General features: G+C 42.1%; 1 protein-coding gene across 9 annotated transcripts in view; it reads right to left on the reverse strand.

Moving 5' to 3' along the window:
• The window catches only part of FOXP1 (forkhead box P1), a 495960-nt gene that overhangs the window by 376027 nt on the left and 95165 nt on the right, over positions 1-24768 (reverse strand). For 7 of the 9 annotated variants that reach the window (XM_077820968.1, XM_077820965.1, XM_077820977.1 and 4 more), the window contains one exon: positions 7720-7832. The exons of the other annotated variants lie outside the window; for them this stretch is intronic. The gene's annotated coding sequence lies outside the window, so the exon portion shown is untranslated. The remainder of the gene's footprint in view (positions 1-7719; positions 7833-24768) is intronic. 9 annotated transcript variants of the gene reach the window in all.

Consider the following 24768-nt stretch of genomic DNA (forward strand, 5'->3'; position numbering starts at 1 on the left):
GTTATTAAGGGTGCTATTCACTCTGTCTCAGCGTTACATGACCATTAAAAACCTTTTACATTTTATAAAGTTTTATAAGAGCTGCTTTAATAATTAATTGAATTTCCCTACACTCGCAGATTTTAATCCGGAGCTCTGACAATAAAATAAGTAATAATATTTTGCACTGCTGTGGCCCCTTCCATCCAAGGATCTCTATAGGCTTAATAATAATCAGTAGCAGTATCATGTATTAATTAAGCCTTACAAAAATAGAATTAGTGAGGTTAAATAGTCTTTACCACATATTAGAGAAGGCTGGTATGCTGTAGGAAGGTTACATTCATCACAAAATAGTCCAAGTAACAGAAACTGAGAAGATCCCTGAGTTTAGCTTGTAGGAAGTAATGCGACTTGCTATCTCAGAGCAACATAAAATGGCCAAGTTTTAACCAGACGCCAGAGAGGATTCAAATGGAAACTGCAATTTAAACTTAATCGCTGCGCAACAACTGGGGCATCATTATGACAGATACAAAACCAAGCTGTGGGTGCCTGACTGCTGATAGATCACTTTTGCTTTAAAAGTACATCATAGGTCAATCACAATTAAATTCCTTGTGCTCATCACAGTGGCTTGCAACCAAGCGATCAGAAAAACTAGTTTGAGTTCAACCAATGAAGTGTTCAAAGGCTTCTCACTCTGCTCTGTATCTGGCATCAAAAACCAGACAAAGAACTGGTAGGAGAGACTTTGAAAAATCACTAGATGGTCAGCAGAGAAAGACCTGTAAACCAAAATAAAAATAAGCATTAAAAATATGCATGTTGTACAAACAGACAATAAAGAAGATTCCTCACTGGTGCAAAAAGACCTCTATAACTCACCACTGGCTTTGAATACTTGTGAGCTATCAGGTATTTCTTCACCTTGGGTAAATATAAATCATTCACTGCTGAAACAGTTTCCCTCTCTTTCCCCAACCAATATATGGTGTGTGTGAATGTCTTGTATATAAGCCCACCAGCACGCTGTGCTTTTCAAATACACATTTGAGCTCACCAGATGGTAGGGCCTGCAAGCCTGACTCTGTTGCCGTGAATTAGGAGCCACAGTGTAACCCATGAATGATGAGCCTAAACTGTAAGTGGATTCTGCATAGTTTTATCATCCATACCAAAATATTACACTGTCTGCTTGTCTTATTATTTAATCTGTGCTAGTTTGTAACTGTATGCCAAGAGATTGTTTTTCTTTTCTAGGAATGGAGCTATGGAGAGAGGATTTTCATTTGTTGGATACAATATATCCAGTATGTACACTCAATAGGCACGTGATTTCATAGAACTATGTGCATAGATAATGCACGTGTTCAGTTCCTCACCATCTCACTCAAACATGTGACCTGAAATCTAACCTCAGCAAGATTAAGATGTTTTACTAAAAGAAAAACAAAACAAAACAAAAAAAACACTCATGCACAGTTAAAGCCTATTGTCTTACTTGTGCATACGAAAAATGAGGTTGGAGTTCAGGTTTTGTGCTCAGGAGTGAAAATGAGGGCTTGCAAGCACGCACTGTGGATTGTTCTGCGTTGGCTTTGAAAGTGAGTCAGTTGTGAAGCTGTGTACATCTAGGTCAGGGGTAGGCAAACTACAGCCTGCGGGCCACATCTGGCCCACCAGCCGTTTTAATCCAGCTATTGAGCTACGTGTAGGGGCAGCCAGGGGGCTCCACCCCACACTCTGCCCCCACCCCAAGTGCCACCCCCACAGCTCCCATTGGCCGGTAACCATAGCCAATAGGAGCTACAGGGGCGGCACCTGTGGAGGGGACAGTGCACAGCAGAGCCGCCTGGCCACGCATCTGTGAAGGAGCCAGAGGGGGGACATGCTGTTACTTCTGGGAGTGCTTGAGGTAAGCGCTCCCCTGAGCCTGTACTCCTGAGCTAACTCCCCTGCCCCCCAACCCTCTGCCCCACCCCGATCCCCCTCCTGTCCTCCTAACCCTGTGGTCCCAGCCCGGCGCACCCTCTTACACCCCAAACTCCTCATACCCAGCCCCACCCCAGAGCCCGCACCCCCAGCAGGAGCCCTCCCTGCCCCAGCCCACAGCCCCCTCCTGCACCCTAAACTCTTCATTTCTGACCCCACCTCTGAGCCTGCACTCTCACCCCCTCGCGCACCCAACCCCAATTTTGTGAGCATTCATGGCCCACCATACAATTTCTATACCTAGATGTGGCCCTCAAGCCAAAAAGTTTGCCCACCCCTGGTCAAGGTGCATGTTTAGGTTTTAAGATATTTGGCCCACAAGATGTAGGAGCAGAGGTTAGGGAGGACATGAATGTTGGGTTAAACTTGTGATTTCCTGATCTTTTACTGATATTGTAAGAAAGGAATGAAGCTTCCCATCCAAATTAACCATAATTTTCAATAAGTGCATGAACCTGTCTTTTCTGAGCAGAAGGAAACACTGGGCTGCCACAGGAGGACAAAGCAGTCTCTGGAGAGGAGCTACAAACTCGGGGGTTCAAATCCTGTCCCTAAGGAGTAAACAGGAGCTCTGCATTAACGTCAATGGGACCAGGACTTTGCCCAGGGTCTCTGACATTCTGGCCTGCCACGATCACGGTCTCCACGCCCCCTTGTAAGCGTTAGGAGCGGGAGGGTTGCAACCTAGTTGGACAGACACTCAGCTTCCAGACCCAGATGTCTACCCTCCCTCAGACAAACCTGTCCCGGTTTGCAAAAGGAGGGGCCTGGTCTGACAGACCAGAGAAGCTGCTGAGGCTTATTAAAAACCACAGGGTGGCCGGGGGGACGGTGATGCGAAGGATTATGGAAGAAAACAGGAGGTCCACAGGTGGGCACGGGGCTGGGGCTTGGGCAGCGAAGCCAAGAGTTTGGCAGGGAGGCCCACTGCCTAGCATGCTCTCTACCCTCATCGCAACCTGTATGTTGTCTTCCTCCCTCAGCCAGGCTCCCCCTAGTTAAAAGCTCCCTTTTGCAGTTACAGGCTGAGACATGGAGGGAGAGAGCCTACTTGAATCCATTCAGTGTCAGCCGTCTCACGACTTCTCTCCCAACACGCACGCGCGCCATCCTCTAACACCCAGACACACCCACACCAGACTGACTCATCCGACCCAGTTATACATCTTTTCATCCTCTCCCGCGTCCCCCGCCCCCGAATACTCACCATCACCTAGCCACTACATACATCACTTCTCTCCTCTGCAGATTCCTTTCCACATGCACCCAGGAATATGGGGGGCTGGTGAGGGAGAGGAAGACCCACTCCCCACCCGCCAAAGCAGGGCGGACTGAGAACTGAAGGATCTCTTGGAGACAGGGCCTGTTTCTCTTCCTCCTGCTCCTCATTCTGGGAGGACCGGAGGAGGCTGTTCATTTCCCCTTCCTCCCCAATGGATGGGCGGGGGGGGAGAGGGGGAGAGAGACAAGAGGGACATGGATGCTATTGGCTCTGCAGGTCCCTGTGCCATCCACTATACAAGCAGACCCAAGTGCCTCCCTTAAACCCCAAGTCACAGTAGGGAAGACACTGAGTGTTCAGTGTCCTCCACTGCCATTTGCACTGGTTGGGGGGGGGGGCGATTGTTCTCTTTGGCAGCTGTCTCCTAAAACCAGGCCCAATGCAGTATTTTCATTTGTCTTTCCCACACACAGCTCCCAATTAAGGCCCTAATTATGAGCATCTGACAACAGAAGATTACATTCAGCTATTTGTTAATGATTGCTATAAAACACTGTCAATGTACAGCCAAGTTCTCTTTTTCTCATTCCTGGCCATTTAAATTTTCCCACTGTACTGCAGGCTGTAGTCCACTGAATAACACTGAGTTCCTATAAAACAACCACCACCACCCCCCACCTCCCTTTCCTGGAGGACAAGAGGAATGTTTAAGGAGCAGGGCTGTATCCCCACAAAAGCTGCCTAATGAATTTAAAGTATTTTTTAAAAAAAAAGTTATTTGTGGCCTTCTTTGGAGTGGGTTGTTTTGCTTTTTATTATTAAAGGGATGGGAAACCTCAAAATATTTAGATTTCAGGTTTGGAAAGCACACATTTGCTATCCAAAACTTGTATGAAGTAAGCAAATCCCTGGAAGCTACCAAATTAGGCTGAAAGTGGCCTGAGATTTTCAGATCTTCCCATTCCAACTCCTTCTGTACCATAAGAACATCTTCTCTGATGTTATTTCAGTCATTTAGATTCCTGACTTGGCTGGAAATCACACTTAGCCAAACAATTGAGACCATCAAAAAAGTTTGATTCAAGTTGGCTTCTAAAAAACAGTAAGTGTTCTGTTCAATCCCAGTTTACCCATTCCAGTTTTTAACAGTACATTTCAGCACACTGAAGCAAGGTTACTTGTATATACTGCCCATTTCTAACTTCCAGATAGCACTGGCTGTCAATGGGGATAGCACCCTGGACCAAAGCACAAGCACCAAAGCACAAGCTCCTTGCACAGACTTGAGCAGAGGAAGTAACTCCTTCCATTGTGAGTAACCAGCACACGCCTATCCTTTTTGAGGACGGCCACTAGAGGGAGACATGATCACACACAAGGAAAGAGATTCAGAACTGCCTAAGGGATTTATGAGTACAAGTCCCAGGTAAAGTCAATTGAACTTGAGCTTCTAAATCCCTTGGACACTACAAAAATCTTCCCTAGACCAGTGTATTAACAAAATCGATTTCCACTCACTACGTCACATTATACACAGGTTTTGTTGTTGTTTTAAGTCAAACCCCACAGACTGTTCAACCCCAACCAGTTCACAATGGGGCATTCAAGAATGAGGGGGGATTTGATAGCTGCTTTCAACTACCTGAAAGGGGGTTCCAAAGAGGATGGCTCTAGACTGTTCTCAGTGGTAGCAGATGACAGAACAAGAAGTAATGGTCTCAAGTTGCAGTGGGGGAGATCTAGGTTGGATATTAGGAAAAACTTTTTCACTAGGAGGGTGGTGAAACACTGGAATGCGTTACCTGGGAGGGGGGTGGAATCTCCTGCCTTAGAAGTTTTTAAGGTCAGATTTGACAAAGCCCTGGCTGGGATGATTTAATTGGGGATCGGTCTTGCTTTGAGCAGGAAATTGGACTAGATAACCTCCTGAGGTCCCTTCCAACCCTGATATTCTATGATTCACTTTCAGCCAGAGGACTTTTGAAAATGAGTGAAGAAAACACAATGAAAAAAGACTTTTGTCTGGCTGAAATATGCCTGCTAGAAATTAAATATGCCTTGAATAGTCTGTTCATAGATATCTGCTTATAAAAGTAAGGACTTGACTTTATCTCTTTGCAGATGTTGATGCAACTGAAGGAGTAAAAATGGACACATCCAGGAAATGATGGGAATAGGAGACACATGCTGTAAAAACTATATGATTCTGACACACTTGCAATGTTCTTAATGTTATTTCATGCTCGAGGAACACACCACAGGTTTACATTTGAAACAGCTAGGCTGGTGTATGGTGCGAGCATATGTATATAAAGAAGAGGACTGAAATTATTTTTTTTTTTTTGCCATAGCCTTGATAGAATAATAGTTGTGATTTCAAAAGGTCCACATGCATTCATATTAAAAAGCATAAAGGCAGACAAATTAGATGAGTGCAAAAGGGTAAGTTCCGGTATTTAAGCCAATCTAATTTTAAACTAAGTTTAAAAAACCATCAGAAGCCATCTGAATTTTATGACAGTCTTGTTTATTTGTAAGAAAAAGGTGAGGCATCAATATTCTTATTGTCTATTATCTTTTTTTTTTTTTTTAAAAGAAGCCTGCAATGGCACCTGTACTTGGGACATTCACTATCTCGGTTAACTGCACATTGTAGTTGCCATCAGTAGAGATTTCTCTCTCACCGAGAAAATGAAATACAAATTTTGACACAGCAAATATTGAAATGTCAAGCGACATCCACCATTTTCATCTTTAAAAAGTGAGAACCTTATCCCAGTTTTTCAAGCTTGTTGGCATTTGCTGTTCAATTAGAACAGTCATGGCTGGGATTTTCAAAAATGGAATTTTCAAAGCCACTCAGTTTGGTTGTCCAGATGCCATTAATTTTAATGGGAAATGGACATGTAAATCCTTTAGGTAACTTTGCAAATCTCACCTTAAGGCTTTAAGTGTGTGGCTCTGGCTCCCCTCAGAGATCCATCAACAGTGAACTGCATGCTTTTGAAAGTCTTCAATATATTTCAAAAAGAAAGTAAGTCACAAGGTACACAATATTGTGAACAATCGTTTGATACTGCTCTATGGTGAAAAAGTCATTATTGGACCCTGTTATTTTTATGTCAACCATGGGAAGACAATATGACACAAGGAAAAAACACAACACTGAAAGAATCCTAACATATGTTGCCACCACAGTGGAACACCAGGGAATAGTTGTGAAACAAAGGTGTGCATGCCAACTTGGAAGCAATGAAGGGCACTGATAAATCTCAGTGGCATGTAATAGAAGGTCTGCTAGCTTGAATTTTAACTCACAACACAAGAGACAATTTGGAAGCTTGAGTGTAGGCTTATAACCCTAACTACTTCTTCCATTTGTGACTTAACATAATTGCACGTGTAATGCAGTCTGTGAGGGAGGTATAACAAATGCAGTAGTCATGCTCTCATTTTTCTGAAACTGTTGTCTTGCAACACACTACACAATGCAGCATATGTACTGGCCATAAAGTTATCCAGACAGTTGTTTTGGTTGCCTGAATGCTGACTACAACCATGTCCTCTGGATGCAAGTTACTGGCTTTTACAGTTTCCTAAAAGCATTTACTGGGTCTATTGAACAATGTGGGGATTGCAGAAAGGCCCTGATGATAGCAATGATGTAATTAAAAGCCGTGAGTGGAAAACACAAGTATTAGAATCCTTTTTCCAGCTATACAAACTAATTAAAACTTTTAAAAATAGTTTTTTTTTTAAAAAGGTCAAAACCAAAAAACACTACCTCCCCCCCGCTTCCCCGTTTCAATAACTTCCTGGCTCAATACCCAGGAAGGAAAACCCGTGCACCATAGCAGGTCTCTGAGCTGCCTGTTCTTCCCAGGAGTAACACGATACAGAAATTCTCTCATTCGCTCAGAGGCTGAATATGGCCCAATTTGATAGTAACAAAAGTTACTCATGGTTGTGAGTGACCTACACGCAAGGAATTGGTGGTCTCAGTCCATTTCCGAGTGGAGAAGTGTGAACATTATCAAGCTGCATGGCAGTTTGTTAGCAGTTTCAGTAAAGGCTAAAGATCAACTCTGGCAGGCACTGAGACTGAAGTGCGCGCTCAACCATAAAGACGTCCCTTTGGAACAGTTCGCTCCACAGCGAGCGGCACTAACTCCACTGCAACTGCTCATCCTGTACCTGTTCTGTGAAGAGAGAGAATTTTGTTTTCCAGTTATGTCAGCCCAGTACCTTTCCGCAAGTTTTGAATTTGATTGAGACAGCATATCTCAATATTCCCAACAACTGTCAACTTTTCGCAGTATGAAAGCTACACCTGAAGCAGGGGTCTGATTGTTTTCTTTTTGGCAGCAGACCAACAGCATTCAGAAACAATAGGGTGCTTATCTAGTGCTCTGCATTTTCAAAATACTTTGCAAAACAAACTGAGACGCACAATACTATGGTAAAGTATAGAAGTATGATCATATGTTGCAAATGGTTGAGATAGTATGTTGAAAAGGTCTTACCCAGTAACTGCTCTTTTGACCAAAACAGCATTACAGTCCTCTCTATTTATGGCTGAGTGAAATTCATCCACAAAGATGATGTTCTTCTGAAGTATTTTCCAATCTAATTGGCACTGAAATGAAAAGACCTTATTAGGACAGTGAGAGCTAGGTGAAATCCCATGTCCCAAAGCTAAAGTGAAATAAAAATTCAGTAACTTTTGTATTAAGTAATTCTAGTACAGCATTTGTGTGGTATTAAAACTTGGGTTTGGGTGGTGGTGGTGGTGGTTGTTTTTTTTTTTGGGGGGAGGGGGGAAGGGAGGAGGGAAGGAACACATTACAACATCAACTGGCAGTATTTCTGGCAATGAATTAAGCAGCCCACATTAACCATAGTTTGCAGCATATGTAGTCAGCCTACTTCCCTATTTTAAACACATAACGATTAGAGTTGTGTTTGAACACATCTGGATGTGAGTTACTCCTGATAGTTGCCTCTATACCCAATACAGGAACTTCCTATGCGGGCACATTAACAGAGCATTCCAAGCACAGGCATGTTGCACAGTGTTTCTCCAAGCATGAGCTGTGGCCTCAAACAATCAAGGCTTTTTTTTTTTTTTTTTTGGGGGGGGGGTTGGAGAAATGATCAAACCGGGGGTGGGGACAGAACATCCTGCGTGAAACCGCATCCTGAACAAGCATCACCACGATTCACTGTAAATAAATACTCTCTCCTTGCAGCACTTCCGTCAACTGTCACTGCCTTGGCTCCAATCACCTTTCGAGTCCAAACAGGAAAGCAGAGAAAAGCGACTGAGATGGCAGATATGAGGTTTAATTTGCTTTTCACTGCAGTTTTCACTGGTGGTGTGCTTCCAATTCGCTGGGATTGCCAGCTGCCTAGAATCACTCCTGGACCCAGTTTTTTCCTGTTAACCTTCATAATTGTATTATTATGGGCAAGCCCACAAACTGTGCTACAAAAAGCTGTAAAAGGTGCAGCTTCTTCCTTTTATTAGATAAGCAGCCAGATTCAAACCCTGCTGCTGCAGGCAGAATGGCAGCTGCGATTTGCTAAAGATGTTTGGTCACCTGTGTTTTACACAATCCAAGATGTTGCGGTTTTAAAAAATAAAAAAAAAAAAAAAAAGTGGGGGCAAGGAATTCAAGAATGAAATAAGTTTGACCTCAATTTTCTGGGAAATTTATGAAAATATACATGATTGGAAAGATCAAAGATGTGGATGGATAGCAACAGTGGGCTGGTGCAGGAGAGGTACGATTCGGAGCTTATTTTGTACTTGCACATCAGGCTTGCGGGGGGTGTGGGGGGGGAATGTCACATCTACACCCGAGGTATTTAGTCTTAGCCTCTAAGGCAGCATGCTGCCTCTCTCCAACGCCCCCTAGTGGACAGTGTAAACCAGCATTACAGGCGTTTTAGGACGCCTTGCTGCAAATGGGGGAAAAGTGAGGCAGGGCTGGTATTTACACAGGAAGAAGAGGAGTAGTAGTTCTCAGGGGAATTCTTCTTTGAGAACAAAGGAGTGGGTGAAAAACTTCATAAACCTAGTCAGACAGGACATGATCTTAGAGTGCCTGCCCGAGGAGGTGAGAAACTGCCTTGGCAGACACGCACCAAGACTGGGTCGGGTGGGGCATGCTGTGATGCATGGGATCCCTTCCTCATAGCCACATGCACGCACAAAAGGAGCAATTTAATTAATAAAAAAAGAAAAAAGTAAAAATGAAGCATTGCATGTACAAGCAAAGTATTATTAAAAGCTGTAATGTCTCACCAGTTCCTATGAAGTCATGTTCTTACAATTCACTCATAAGAATTTAAAGACAAAATTACATGCTTGGTAATACTCTGGGGAGTACACTTTTCTATGTGGCCCATTGTTTATATATGATGCATGGGTTTGAGAAAGTGGCATTGTTAAAGGGATCGTAAATTACAAAAGGGGGAAGTTTGACTTTTTTCAGAAATCCTATTCCAGACAGGGCTTCCCTCCGCAGCCGATGATTGTTTGTTTGTTTGAGCAAATGAATTAGCTTGGGATGCACAGCACACACTGTAGGGTTTTCAAATTGCTCCGAGAGATATTAGCACCCCCACGGAGTTGCTCTAGAGAAGCGAACCTATTGTGGCCTGCACTGCCGTTGTTGTGGTACTAATTCCAAGTGTGAGTTTTTGATTGGAAGGGGTGGGGGCTAAGATAATTTTTTGAGATTGAATTTTGAATATTAAAAAGAATATAACGAGTAGGGTTTATGCAGTGCCTTTTACAAAGTTTTTACCTGGTGCAATTTGGTTTCTTAAGTTTCCTTCAAGCAACATTTGTTGTTAACATGATTATTTAAAACAAATGTATTTCAAAATGTGGGATTGGGCTGGGTTCCGTGTAACTTACAGGGCTAAGAACGGACTCCAGAATTTCTTAATACCCTCTACACCCTTCACCCCAAAATACGTGAAGTAACTAGTGGCCTGCCCCTTGCAAAGCAACCACAATTATTTCTTTGATGAGGCAGAAATGTTTTCCATCTAACGTGCGTGGGCTGGAAACTTAGACTCCATGACACTGCCCAGTTCCATTTCAAACACCATGTCAAATTTAAACAAAGGGGAAAAAAGCCTGTTGTAACAGAACACCCAATAAAAATGTACCAAGCACTAGCAGCTGACTACCTATTGAGACCAAATCCTGCAAATGCTTCTGAAAGTACAGACATTTATTTCTGTGTAAAGTCCCTTGAGCAAGGGTTTGTAATCATGGATTGGGCTCTAACTCAAAATCTTTTGGGCCAAATTGTCAGAAGTATCCTGCAGCACTGAAGTCAATGAGAGTTTTTGCCTTTAACTTTAATTTGGAGCACGATTGAGCCCATACCTGTTCCGTGTTTATGTATTTATCCATAAAGGATAAATGGTATTAGTGGATTACTTTTTTTTTCCCCATTACAGTATATCATTCATATTGATGTCACAAAGTTCCAGATACAATTAAGAATTAGAGGAAAACTATCTTTCAATATTAATTTATGAACTTAGGTGCAAATATGATACACCAAGAGCCAGATCCTCTGCTGGCATCCAGTGACTACAACAAAAGTATGCCAATTTACACCACCTGAGGATCTGACTCTACAGATCTAATTTATCTCAGATAGTTACCACCTTCAGAATTTAAGAAGAATAAATCATCATGGATTAAGCCTTAGGAAATCTGCTTAGCAAATTTGACTGTGTTAATGCCAGTACATGTATTTTAGCATCATTCATTCATAATTGTACAACTTAGTAAAGCACCTGGTCTAAATACGTTATTAACTAACAAGATCAATGGAATATAAGTTATTACCAGAAATAAGAAAAATTACCTTTTTATGTCAGAAGTTAATGTTTGCCAATTTGTGATGGCTCATTTAGTAGAAACACGATTGAAGTATTATACTACAATTCCACTTATAGCAATTCACTAGTAAATATATGGAATGCTAATATATACAGCATTTCCACCCCCCCAGAAACTTTTCAACTCCGGAAGTGAGTTGGGATTATTCAATAAAGCTGAAGATCTTTTCCTTCCTTATTGTCAACATGAGCTTTTGGAGGCCAATGGAACTCTAAATAACCATTTACGCTTAGTAAACTGTTTGAATGTATTTCCCGGATGGAGGGGGAAGTGCTAGCATTAAGTCAAGCTAATGCTTTTGAGAACTCATGACCAAAAAAATTGTAACAATACATTTCCAGAGCATGTGTCCATCTTCCATGGTTCATGGAAGACTTCTACTATGCGTGTGTTCAGGAGACCATCCTAATGGTTCGCTGACCCACTGTTATGGAAGCTTTAGAAAATGTATGTCCAACTTGAACCCAATCTGCTCTAATTGACATCTTTGACCCAAAGCATAACCAGGCCTATACATTGGGGTTCTTTAACACCCAGAGCCTGGGCTGGGGGGGGAAGTGATCTATGCAGCTGCAACAGGATTGAGCCCCGCTGGGTCAGTCACGTGAGCAGACCCGCACCAATTCTGGCCCTGCTAAAGGGCCTGTGGGTGGCAGCAACAGAAGTTCTGGTCAAACCACACACACATCTATTTTGTTCCTTACTTGCTTTTCCTGTGGCTAGGTGTGCTCTTTCCCCAGCCTTCTCCCTTCGTGACCTAGAGGGGGTTAGAAAAGGAACTCAAGCTAAAGTGGTTTCAGAAGAAATCTGCCCTCCTTTACATGAGGTGGATAGAGAAGGGGACTACAGGTCCCCACCACCATTGGATGCAGAGTGTGTCTCAGGTCCCTTGCTAAATGGAGAGGGATGGAGTCTCCAAGGCAGGGGACACCAATTCATTATGTGGAATGTGATGGTAGAATCAGGCTAGAGGGGAAACGCCTTAGGATTTGCCAGCCAAGGCACCCCAAGGTGGGGTGACAATTTGTTAAATAAAGAAATAAATACAAAAACCCCAAGCCTTCCCAAAGCCAGTCCAGGCTGCGTTCTGGTGCCAAAAAGAGACCTGAAATAGGTTCTAGGACGCTGTGCTAAGAGCAATGCAATCAGGAAAATATTCAGGCTGAAGCATGACTGGAAATACAGGAAGGTGAAAAAACAGGGATAAGAGCTGGGGTGGAGTTCACAGTGGTAAAGGACCACTGATGGAGTTACGATGGGAGGGGAGACAACAGCAGAAAGAGTGACTGATCTGTTGCAATGTGCACTGCATAATGGGTAACTGGATTTACTAGGCCCAGAGGACAGCATGCAGGGGAAACAGCACCACCTCACCCAGGCAATTCCGGTCCATACTCTCAAACTTTGTTGGAAATCAGTTGAAAGATGTGAGGGGCCACATAAGAAATCACGACCATCTGATTTAGCACAGACCGGTCCAAACGGCTGAGAAGCTCCTTTATGAGCTGCAGTAATCTTTAAGCAGAAAATGTGCATCAATCAGATCATCCAGTGAGGTAAACCCTTGCTTATTCTGTAGCCTAACCATCATCCTATGGCCCAGAACATCACCCAGGATGTATGTGCCATAGCCAAAGGAATAAAAAAATCTCCCCTAATCTTCAGGAAAGAGTTAAACCACAGGCTAGCCAGAAAGATCCAAGAAAGGTTAAACTGCATTATTTTCCTATCCTGGATCTGAAGTGCCCAGCTCTTTGAGGTCTCAGAGGTCTGCATGTGTTTTAAGCACTGTAGGTCATGAGAATCTTGTCTCAATGGACCTCCAGGTTTGGCAAGCATCAGCAGGCTGTATTTGACGCTGAATAGATTGCCTTTCACTTAAAAAGTGACTGGCACTGCCATATGATTCAGTTTTCCTTGTAACAGAGCGGCATACGATTTGTTCAGAACCAACCTAGCATTTTATGGAGCTGGCATAAAGGTTCTTTAAAAAATCATCAGTTTGCAGAGGCACCAACCACTCAGGGGCTGCATAGCTAGTTACGTTTGCCTTAATAAACTGGAACAAAAATGTAACGCTATCACTCACAGGCCGAGAATTGAAAACTATTTTAAATGACTCTTCATACATTAAATACGTCAACCAAAGCACTGACATCTGGACAAACCAAGAATGACGGCACATGCCCTCTCTGCTTGAACACAAGAGATACATAGCCAGCGCAAGGGTTGGGTTGGAGGTAAGAAGAATGGTGCAGCTGCAGAGACCAGCATATTACAAAGCTCTGCAGAAACTCTGAAAAGGCTCTTTCTAACATTTGTGAACATCCCTCTCCCATCGGATTCCCCCACACGATCTGGGACACTGACACACACTTAAGGGTCATTAGCACAACACAGAGAAATCAACTTCTCATATTCCATTCTGTAAGGCACCCCAGAAAAAAGTGAAGCGAACACAACAGGAATCACGGAATCTGTACCACATAATTCAATGAGTATAGGTGGGTCTTTCCCCCTCTTTGCCCTCAAAGAAATCCACTGTAAATGAGCGGCTATTTGATTAGATAAATATTCATCCCATTTATTTTTGAAAGAGAACATAAAACAAAATAAAGAGAAAGAATGATCCATGGAACATGTGGTAAATACACGTTTTATAAATCCTTAGAGGTTTACCACCCGCACAGAACATGGCACTTATTTCCCTGTGTATTTACAAATCCAGACTTTCAACAGAACATTTTAACAACAATCCAGCACATTGAATAATACCATTTAGCAAAAAGAAAACCAGATTTACACTGTACTGTACATTTAAATACAATTTCACATAGTTATAATTTGTGGTAATTTGGGGCCCAATTCTGCCAACATTATACATCTTAATACTACCTTACAAAAGAAATAAATGGGACTGCTAATGTAATAAGGTACTGCTCAGTTTGAGGAAGGTAAGCTGAATGAACCTTTCATTTCAATACGCAGAATTTAAAAATAGAAAAATAGCTTGATACAAAAAGGCCCGTTTCACCGAAGCTCTTTGTTTATTTTGTAATTCTAAACAAGTGCATGCAGAATAAAGCTATGGATATTTTTTCCATAGTATATATATGATTTATATATATATGATCAATATATGATTTAGAACATGCTTAAAAAAATGTCTACTAAGGTAGAAATTTGTAAATGGATAAAGAATAGAGAGACCAATATGACACACTCCTGTTCACCCACATACAATCTTCTGTGCAACTTTACTTACTGTTCATAGCTCATTGCAACTGAGCAAAGCTGTCTCTAATGTCATACAAATTTGGATATCAGCTGTCCTATGCAAATTTGACTCTAATTATGTATGCATTACTGAGCTATGAAATAAGTCAGTGTGTTGTGCTATGTGAATACACATCCCGCTCTTGTTTTTGAGCATAATAGTTTTCAGTGTCTGCTTGACGATCATATCCGGTGGACTATTTTTTTGTAAGCAACCAAGAGACAGAAAGAGTCCCTTCCTCTGCTAATTTTTAATTTTAATTAAGACAGCGTACACTTAAAAAAAAATCCCATTCTAAAAGCAGCATGTATTCTCCCTAAAGGAGGATCCGAAGGGGAAACTGAAGGACTGCATTTTTATACCATGCAATAAATTAGCTTAAAAAATATGAACAAACAAACAAAAACAATTACTCAAAACATTTTTGTGAGCTAATTATGTACTAAGGAAGAAGTAATTTTACCCTTATACACACATTTTATGTTTTGGGCCCTTCTATTTCATGTCTCTTGACACCTTTTCCAATAATCCATCTACTTTATATTGGAAAGCCTCACATGAATAAAACTTTATGGCACTACAGGCATTTAGCCTTCCACTGACATTCCTGGCCTGTTCAATTCTGCAATTCAATCAAAATCAAATCTCAAAATCCTCTTGTCAGCCAGCACTGCTTTCATATGCCCGAGCCTTGTGTAAGGATAACTGCATCCAATCTTTCCCCCAAGCAGTGCTTATATTGTTTTATTACAGTTCAATGAGTGGAGTTCAAAATTACATGCAGCTGCCTACTACTGTGGTCTGTCTGTGTTACGCATGGACACAAGTATTGCCCACCAGGCTTGAAATCATTCACTTACTGGTCTGGCAAGAAAGACTGTGAGCTCTTCTTTGTATGGAAGAACATCCTGCCTGCTAGATCTAAAGAGGGTGATGTTAACAGATCAGTCCCTTTATAAAAGGATTGTGAAAGCCCTATGAAATGCAACTCAAATGTGCTCAATGTTAAGCATGTGGCTACTACACATAAAAGCAAAGATAAAACTCAACATGCAGTACTCATTCTCAGAAAGCTTGTGAAGGAAGATAAAGGGCTGCAGAATAAAAAGGCATCTTATGGAGGTTTTTATATGTGTTTTAAATAACGAAGCTTCATTTAGACAGTTTTTAATCTCTCCCCCCCCCCCCCGTTATCTTTTCACTGAAACAAAAGGACAAAAACACAAAGCTAATTAAATACAATTTAATCAGATGAACAATGCAGCAATTCAAAATCCAATCGCTTAAAAACTCCTGCTAGCGATAGCTCTGTACAATGTAGTTGTAGGGAGAGATACCATCACTACAGAACAGGATTTCAATCTGACACTCACAGGGGGTTGGAGGCAAAGAAAGCGTCAAGAGGCTCCCTCCCCCACTAAAACATGACTACGAGGCAGCAATAGACGTGGACTGAAGAAAAGCAGCCCATGCGGATACACATTGTCAAACTAAGTATTGGCAGGTGAACTTGATTGCACATCCTAATTCATGTGCTAACCCCATGCTCTCTTACTCTATGTATGAAATTCCATTGCCAGTACAAGAGACTTAACATTTCTAAAAGTGACATAACTAGCCACTGCATCATCATTTAGAGTTAGTTTGCACTCAGCTTCCCATCACAATTTTCCAGTACTATAACACTTAACATCAAAAGAAAAACTCCTTGTGTCAAAGACTACCCATCAAATGTTCTACCATGACTAAGTCATGGAAGACCTGTGTGTCATATAGGGGAAGCACCACATATAGTTAGAAATCCCACCGAGAAAAAAGCTCTCTCGGAGATGAGCCCATTACCTTTCAACACATGGTTAACTACACAACAAGCCATCTACCTTACGACAGCATCACAAGAATCAAACCTGTGCACTTGAAGAAAAAAAAAAACTGTATACATGCAAACAGCCAGTTTGTCCATAAAGTTACTGTGCACATGGGTAATTGCCAGGGCAAGTGGCCAATTAGATCATACCTGATCATCTGATAATTACCAGATTTGGATGCACTGTTGTGATAATATGTACATATTAGGTGCCTACACAAATACTGCACGTGCATAAATGCCTACACAAACGTTATGTTTATATGTCTGATAAACAGGCTGCATGTGTCCAGGTCCAATATAAATAGGATCCTATAGCCTATAAACAAACAGATTTCCTAAAAGATTTATGTTTGATATATTTGTTCAGTTGGAGATCTGGCAATGTCTGCCAAAAATTGAGCGCTTTAGGGACAATGGCTATTTTAACCACATCTTTCCTACCCAGAAGTTATCTTTTCATAGAGAAAGCAACGTTTCTCCAAAAGACGGGAATTTGGATTAACCGGTACAGTATAAAGATTCTCACTGGGGGAGCTTTCTGAGCCCACTGCTACAACCATCTTTTGACCACCCTATATTAAAATGCTCCAGATCCAGATAGCTTTGGATATGAACATTCAGTTGCCAAAGCCAGTGCAAGGATAGAAGTTTGCAGCTTCAGCAACTCCAAGATACTGAAAAAAATCAGTTAGAATGGAATGCAACTCTGTTTAATCTGTTGGGAAGGCCAATGAAGGGGAACTAAGCAGGAAGGGGAGATGGAATTCACCCGACTACAACCAATGGACAAGGCCACGTAGCTGCAATGTAGCCCCCTCCACGGTTAACATTCCAATCTCTAGCTTGGAACATCCCCTTTCTGGGGATCCTGTGTTGTTAGATCTTTGTAGTCACAGGTTCCATGGGTTCACCGTTAGCTTGCTCCCAAATGTCATCTGCATGCCTGCTTATGTGGTGTTACTAGGGAGGGGCTCTCCCAACAAAGCTTCTCCACTGTAGCCCTATCTCTGCTTAGCCCCACAGTGGGGTTTACAGAGGACTTTGGGCTGTCCCCATGCAACAGTGAATTGCACCCAGGAAGAACAATTCAAACAGAACTAAACAGTCAAAAATAAGGATTTCACCTGAATAGGAGATATTGACTCAGCTCCAGAATATTATAGAATCTAGAATTTGAGGCAACTAACTTAAGTTTATGCTGGGACTAAGGGGGAAAAAATATCTCATTCCACATGCATACGTGCAGAAAGTGACAAACACCCGTGCCTGTGATCTGAAGTATGTTTAGCAGACTACACACAGAAGACCAAAGTGTAAACCCCAGGATCCTCAGCATGAACTCATCTACAGCTTTGCTATAGAGCCAAACAGACGCACGTATGAGATTCACAGCTCTAAAGCCTTAATCAATCCAATGCAGATCATCTGAGATACTGAAATACTCATGACCAAAAATTTTATACCAAACCAACAACAGTCTGCTATGGAGGGCCTCATCATTGCTAAATATATTCTTCCTTACTTGGAGGAGAGAGCAAGATATCTGGTGTAACTCTAGAAGGTTCAATCTTCAACCATCACTAATCTCCATTTGGCACGGTCGACATTAGGAAGATGTGCATCCGGGGGGGGGGGGGGGGGGGGGGGGGGGGAGGGACGGACAGAGGAGGCGGAGGCATGACATGGCTTTGCACCTCTATAATTCTCCTCCTCCAAGTTGAGGCTGGCTAAGGACCGGTTTGGCCCAAATGTAATTTAAGAGCCCCCTTAAGGTTGTTCTAAATTGACCAGGCTGCAATAGCCTCCAAGAGCTTATTATGCAGCTGGGGCTTGCCAAAGCACAAGATGCTCCAGCCATGCCCCTGGCCACACCCCTACAACAACAAGCACTGTGAAAAAGTGTCATAAAACTCCCACAACTCTACGCCACGCAGAGAATATTGCTTGGAAGCAGCAGTCTTCAGTTGGCTGGTTATGATGGTTTTCTGGCCCTCTATGATACATGTCCCAAAGGTCTAGTGCATTTATAATTCCCATAATACTTATATGATGCAGAAAACAAAGACCGGTTGAAAACCCTAAGAAAATAAGTGTGAAATCATCTGAACCTGAGACTTGATCAGGGGATGGACTGTTGATGAGGTTAAGTGTTCAGCAGAAAGACAGTGAATTATTTACTTGTGTCCTATTCTCACTAGCTAAAGTGCAGGTGAAAAAGATTTTTCCAAGCCAGCCTTCTTCCCTTCTTCTAATAAAGATATCCCTACAGAATTTTGCACTACCACCACCCCTTTGCTCTTGCAGTCCATCACATCTTCCAGCTGAGGATATCACAGTGCTTTACAAGCACTAAGTCAGGAAATGTTGTTTGGGGTCAGAAGATAGTGGAAGCTTATCTGGGGTCCTCCTTTTACAGTCTATGGGAGTAGTACTGTTTAGGTGTCCCATTTTAACATTTACCTTGTTCTATATAGGTCTTGTAACATGTTTGTAGACTGAGACAGGTGCAGTGAACACAAATACACAAGTCATTTAGGCTCACAATACACACCTGCGAAACCAATAAGTGTTAGCCCCATTTTACAGCTAGAAAATTTAGCCACTGAAAGATTAAGTGACTTGCCTAAGGACAGCCAATAAGCCTGTGATACCACCAATTAAAAAGCACAAACTTCCTGATTCAGAGGCCAGCCTTCCTCCCTAAAACTCTCTTTTGAATTGCTAATATAATCAACTTACATCTTTGGGGTTTGAAAACCCACTTCTAACAGCATCTCTGGACTAAGCAGGGGAATTCCAGATGGGAGTCTGAACTCCTTCCTGTTCCATATGGAAGAAGGATAAAGCACTCAGGGTAGAGAGAGAGCGCCTTAGCAGTCACTTCTCCACCCATACAATAAAATCTATTCCAATTACACAGGTAGTACCCACCACCAGAAACTTTCCACACATCATATATGCAAGTTACCATTTCTCTCAGACAATGAGCAAATAAAGCTTCAAGATGCTTTCTCTCAAAAAGCAGACCCACGTGGATTTATAGCATCTGAAAAAAAAACTAATTCTGGTGTCCACCCCTTTGCAAAGCAAACATTTACATTTTAGCAGGAAAAGCCTGACAAGTTGTTATAACCTCTTCCACTCCCTCCTTTCTCTCTCCAACCCCCCACACCCTGTAGCCTCCCTTCCCCTCCCCCCACACCTTTTCCCTCCCTAGTCTTGGAATACACCACATGTTACACAAGAAGAAGCAGAAGCTTGGAGGGGAATCGTAGCCTTGGGTCTATTTCACACACTTCCAGGATCCACCCTCCAATGGCATACACAATCTACCCAGAATAAACTAAAAGGCGTTCATTTGGACTGCGTTTCTGGATTTAAATGCTCAAAGCATTTTTTCCTTCTCTTTTCTTTTGGCAAAGACTACACAAAAGACTTGTTACAGGTCAGGTCCTAAATGTAGGATGACACAGCATGGTAACATATTGCAGCACATCCTTTATGGAATTACAGTCTTAAAAAAAAACATTAAAAGAACGTTAAAGTTGCAAAATATAGCACTCAAAAGTTAGGCAATGTCAGGATCAAAGTTGCCTGTGCAGTGTTAATTCACCTCCGTTGTGTGTGTGCGCATTATGATACAGTCTTCAACTACATGAGGACAGACTATTTTTTCCACAGGACCATAGCCTCATTCATTCAATGAATGGGTGCTGTGACGGAACATACCCAAGTATTCACACTGCAGTAATAATCTTTGTACAATGTATGCCGTGTAAGGGATCATTTGAAAAGTCATGATTTGCCAGTCAACATTGTCCTTGTAAAACAAAAGTGATAAGATTCCCCTGTATGATGATATTAACACATGATCCAAACCCACAGCCCCATCAAGGCAGAAGTTAGCAAAGAGTTCTGTTCTAAACCAGGGAATGTATGCTTGCCTTAATTTGCATTTAAGGAGCAAACACAGTCATCGTGCAGGGAAGGGAAACAAAGGAAACTCAAACAGATGGAAAACAAACCAGTGGGGAACTTCCCTCCACATAGACTGCCTCCTGGTTCTCACCTGGAAATGTCCTTCAAGAAGGGGGACCAAAACAATAAAAAAGAGGGGCAAACACCCCAAGATACCTCTTCTGCTTCCCTGACTATCACATTCTCTGCACCTAAGATGACAAAGGAAACAGCCATTGGACTAGTGGGGCAGGAGGTCCTGCCCTGAAGAGTTTGGTCAGTAATCTTGCTGGAAGCATGTGGTGAGAAATTTGGTTGAATCTAATACAGTTTGTTAAATTAGGCACTAGAAAGTGTTCTACCTTTATTATTCTTGTAACCATTTCTGACTTTTATGCCTCTTTACTTGTACTCACTTAACATCTCTCTATTTAGTTAATAAACTTGTTTTATGGTTTTATCTAATCCAGAGTGTTTACATTTAGGTGTCTGGGTAACTCTGTTTAGAATAACAGGCTAATGTTTATTATTTCCTTAAAGGAATAACAGACGTAACATATTTGGACTGTCCAGGAGAGGGCTGGGCAGTGCAAGACATACATTTCTAGGGAAGTGTGTGTTGGGGTCACCCTGCAGTACAACCAAAGCTAGTGAGAGCCAGGGTGTGACACAAACACATCTGGCAGTAACCTGCACGCTGGTGGCTGGTCGTGAGCAGTCCTGGTTGGACGCTACAACAAGGCATTGCAAGACACCCCAGAATTCAGGGAAGAAGTGACCCCCCCATCTGGATTGTACCCTGGAATATCACAGACGGTTATTCAAAATTTCTTTTTATCTTCATTCAATGTGCAGCCCTAGACCCTATTTAATGAACCCCATTCCAAACCCTGTACTGAATATAAAATTATTTATTTCCTCCTGGGCATATCTATGGTGCTCTTTATGAGTGTTTTTCAAACACTCATGACACTTATATAAGATTAAGCAATTCAAATGCTCCTGTGAGATTAGATGGTGTTATTATCTCCATTCTACAGATGGACACTTGACCTTAATTACTCTGTGTTTCAGTTCCCCATTAATTTGGGGTGACCAACATTAGACACCTAGGGTCTCCCCATTCTCCCAGAGTACTAGCATTTTATATCTTCAAAGCACAGCTCCAATCGACTTCAATTGCAGTTGTGAGCACTCAGTATTTCTGCAAATCAGGCCCCAGATGTCTTATACTGGGCCCTCAGAAAAAGAGGAACAAGCAATAAGTGGCCAACTGTGAACTTTTTGGTTTAAGTGATTTGCCCAACATCACCCAGGGGTCCGGGGGGGGGGGGAAACAAAAACAAAAAAACAGTTGGTGATCACACAATTAAAGAATGCTTCACAAGGGGCCCAAATTAAGGTTGCACAGGCAACCTTAACTCTGACATTTCTTAAATTTTGACTACTTGACTTTGCAACCTTAAAAAGAATGTTATGTAGTTTTATGTAATTTCCTATCTACAAGAAAACCTGAAATAAACAAATAAATAATCAAACAAGCACAGATGTTCCATCATATGGAACCATACTGACGCCCAGCTTGGGTCATCAGCAGAGTTTGGACCTTTAGCTCTACAGTGCAGACCTCTGCCAGTTGAGCTAACAGAATAACTTGTAGCAGCAGTAGGCTATTATCCTCTCAGTGGACAGTCACTAGAAGGGGACGAGATACACTTTTTACCAGTGGATTTTATAACTATTTGCTGACTGCAAAGGAATGCAGAGACTCAGGATTCCTAGGTTCAATGTCAGATTCTGTAGGCAAGCGTGCCTTAGGAGTTATAGGTCCTTCTGCCCATGCCCCGCAGCAAGCCTGCCCCATTCCCTCTCTGCACCTGTTACCTCCCTACCTCCTGCCTCCCCTCTTCCTGTATAAGATCCCTTCCCCTCCCTGTTCTCCTATTCACTCCCCCCATTGACTCCTGCCTTCCCCCTCCTCTTTTCCCCAACTCTCTCATTCTCTCTCTCTCTCACACACACACCCCTCCTGTCCCTCCACCCTCCTGCTCCTCCTCAACCTCTCCTTATCCCCCTCCCCATCCCACACACAGCAAATTCCTCACCCCTTGCATTCCGGTCAGGCAACTTCCTCCCCCATGCAGGCTGAGCACTGGCAGGGCAGCACTGAGAGCACTAAAGAAACAGCCCCCCTACTGTCAGTTCTGGTGCCCAACACTACAGCAACCCCCAGAGCAGCAACTGCAGCAAAAGCCCTGCTCAGCCCCGGGCGCTAGGGTTGCCCACATTGTATTTCAAAAATAAGGGACTGTTCTCTAAGCACCCCTGCCCCATTCCTCCCCCCAGTATCATCATTATTAGCATTAATATTATTAAAAGATAAGCAGCACTCATCTACGTTCACCAGGGGGTATTTCATGCTGCTTTTTGCAGCACTCCAGAACTCCTGATCTTGTTGTACAGAGATGAAAAAATAAAGGGCGTCCCCTGTAATAAGGGATTGTTGGCAACCCTAGTCCCCACAGCCCTGGGTTAAAGCATGCTCAGTACAGGTGAAATCCGCTGATAATTTAGGAGGCCAACGCTAACAACGCTTTACTGAGCATGTGCAAGCTGAGCTTTTTTGGAAGGTTCTAACTTCGGATGTTTTCACAGGGATGGCATCCCTGACATCACAGAGACTCTTTGCCCATTTCCAAGTCCCTGCTCCAAAGCATGGAAGTGCCTGAGCTTCTGAGCAAAACAGCTGCAAGAAGTTTTTTATTAAAAACATTTTTCCCTAACCTCATTCTCAGGAATGTCTGAACCATTTTAGCTCAAGCTTTCAAAACAGGGTCTGCCTAAGGCTGAATTGAGGACGGAAAATTTCAGCCCAAATGGCTAAATTCTGTCAAAGTTAATAAAAATAGGGTCCTATACTGGAAAGCATTAAGTAACCCTAAATACAGGTAGTTCTACCAGCCCCAACTATCATACTAGAGAGGTAAACTTACGCTCCATGGGCTATTTTACGGCTCTCAAACCATACACAACTCTCATTTTTGTCAACAACACTTGCATGTACATCAACAGCTTTACACAGTCCCATAGGCGTGGCAGTGCTTAGGCACAACAGAACTCCATTGTATTGTAAAATACTTCCTCTGTAAAGATGCCTAATAGACATCATTCAGTTTCCACGCTGCTGAAAGTATATGTTACATCCTCACTGGCATCCCTATACCATGATGATGGACCCAGTCTAAATGCCTGGATAGACAAATTTTAATGGTTTTTAAAATGTATAAAGGATTATTCATATGACAAAATATTGTTGTGCTATTATTACAGTTCCTCATTTGCTTATTTGTTTTTTATTCATGTACTGTAACAGATTTATCAGCAAGGGCAATGCGCACATGCTCAGAAGACTTACCAAATAACACTTATCTATACATTTGCTCTGTGGACACAATTCAACTACAACCGAAGTCTATGGGAGTCTTTCCATTGACTTCATTTGGAGTTGGATCAGGCACTATGAAAATAATGTGTTTGATACATTCCTGGCTATAACTTAATTATATAGAAATGTGATGTTATGTTTTAGAAGAACTAAGGACACACACCAATTTGCCAGTAGTTTAATTTTTGTTCATTTTCTTCAACTGAAAAAAGGGCATTTTTATTTTAGATGCTGCTCACAAACAGCGATAGATTTCATTTTAATTAAATACCTAAACATTTTTTATTATGCTTTTGTTTTTCTGTACTAAATTTGTGGAAAGAGTGAAATGTCACGTTTTTGCCATGATCCGTGTGATTTTTCATCCTTCCTAGTAATTTGCTAGTTCTCTTCTCTCACACGCTCCCGTAAAAGGGTTTTACAGTTAGTACAAAATAATTAGCACACAATATATATTTACTCCTTTACTAGGAACGTGTTTACATGGACTTGCCTGTTACAGCAACAAGGGAAATCTACAAATGCTGCTTTTTTTGTATATCAGACTTTTTTTTAAGGTTATAAGTGCATTTCTGCACCTCAAAAAACAGGTTATTAAAACAGAAGTACAATTTCAGTGAAGCATTAAGCCAAGTGAGAAAATCTTGCAGTGCAGTAGCTGCGACAATAACCCTCACTAAAGAGTTGCAAAAGCCAAAAGGAAGGAGTTAACCTTTGTTGAAACATCAGATGCTAGTTGCTGCTTCAGTCACTGCTGTACCAGTATTTACTGGAGCAAACAGAGCAAACGCTCTGTAACGTAAGAGCATTACCTATACACCTCTCAGGTCTTTGAGGGTCAAATCTAAAGTACTGCTCTTTAAATGTGGGTAAAACACAAATACCAGGTACACATGAAAATCTGGTCAAACAGGAAACTCAAGGGAACTATTTCTGAAATGTAAATGAGGTTCTGTCACTTTCATTTTATTATTGTGGTACCACATTAATGCGATTTTCAGGACAGGATATCAGCCATTTCAGACTGCATCCATCGGAAACTAGACAGACAAGCTGCTCAAGATTTTTACATACATTAGAAATTATTTTAAAA

Source organism: Eretmochelys imbricata, chromosome 7 (genome assembly GCF_965152235.1).
Source record: "Eretmochelys imbricata isolate rEreImb1 chromosome 7, rEreImb1.hap1, whole genome shotgun sequence".
Taxonomy (NCBI): domain Eukaryota; kingdom Metazoa; phylum Chordata; order Testudines; family Cheloniidae; genus Eretmochelys; species Eretmochelys imbricata.